Below are 807 nucleotides of genomic sequence, written 5' to 3' on the forward strand. Positions count from 1 at the left end.
GTGCTAATGCATAAATGCAGAATCGATTTACGCTGGAAAACTATTATTTCTCATCTTTGCCAGCAGGTAAATCTGTACAGCATCTTTTCGATGGCTCCGGTGCTCAAACTGACAAAATTGTGTAAGCGGCAGTTAATAACAAAATCACCACCTCACCTTTATTACTTTTTTGACCTTTTCTGTCCATGTACCGTTCCTAATCCATTACATATCGAAACATACATATACTTGAAACTTCCTGGCAGATTAAAACTGTGTGCCGGGCCGAGACTCGAACTCGGGACCTTTGCCTTTCGTGGGCAAGTGCTCTATCAACTGAGCTACCCAAGCACGACTCACGCCCCGTCCTCACAGCTTTACTTTTGCCAGTACCTCGTCTCCTACTTTCCAAACTTTACAGAAGCTCTCCTCCGAACCTTGCAGAACTTGCACTCCTGAAAGAAAGGATATTGCGGAGACATGGCTTTGCCGCAGCGGAGTGTGCGCTGATATGAAACTTCCTGGCAGATTAAAACTGTGTGCCGGATCGAGATTCGAACTCGGGACCTTTGCCTTTCGAGGGCAAGTGCTCTACCAACTGAGCTACCCAAGCACGACTCAACCCCCGTCCTCACAGCTTTACTTCCGCCAGTACTCTATACTTCTTTCATTCACAGCGCCAGCTTTGAACCTGGTGGCCAAAATTTGGACTAACTTGCTTCCAGCGTAAACTGGTTCCGCATTAACGCATTAAAATATCTACCACGTTTCGCTGCCATACGAGAATTACAGCCCACATTGAACCTCTGTGAGTAGCTTCACTTCAGT

General features: G+C 46.5%; 1 non-coding gene across 1 annotated transcript; it reads right to left on the minus strand.

The window, feature by feature from the left end:
• Nucleotides 1-518: 518 nt before the first annotated feature.
• Trnas-cga lies at nucleotides 519-593 on the minus strand. Its single transcript has one exon. It is a non-coding gene; the product is annotated as a tRNA-Ser (tRNA).
• Nucleotides 594-807: the final 214 nt, after the last annotated feature.

This window comes from Schistocerca piceifrons, chromosome 3 (assembly GCF_021461385.2).
Source record: "Schistocerca piceifrons isolate TAMUIC-IGC-003096 chromosome 3, iqSchPice1.1, whole genome shotgun sequence".
NCBI classification, from domain to species: Eukaryota; Metazoa; Arthropoda; class Insecta; order Orthoptera; family Acrididae; genus Schistocerca; species Schistocerca piceifrons.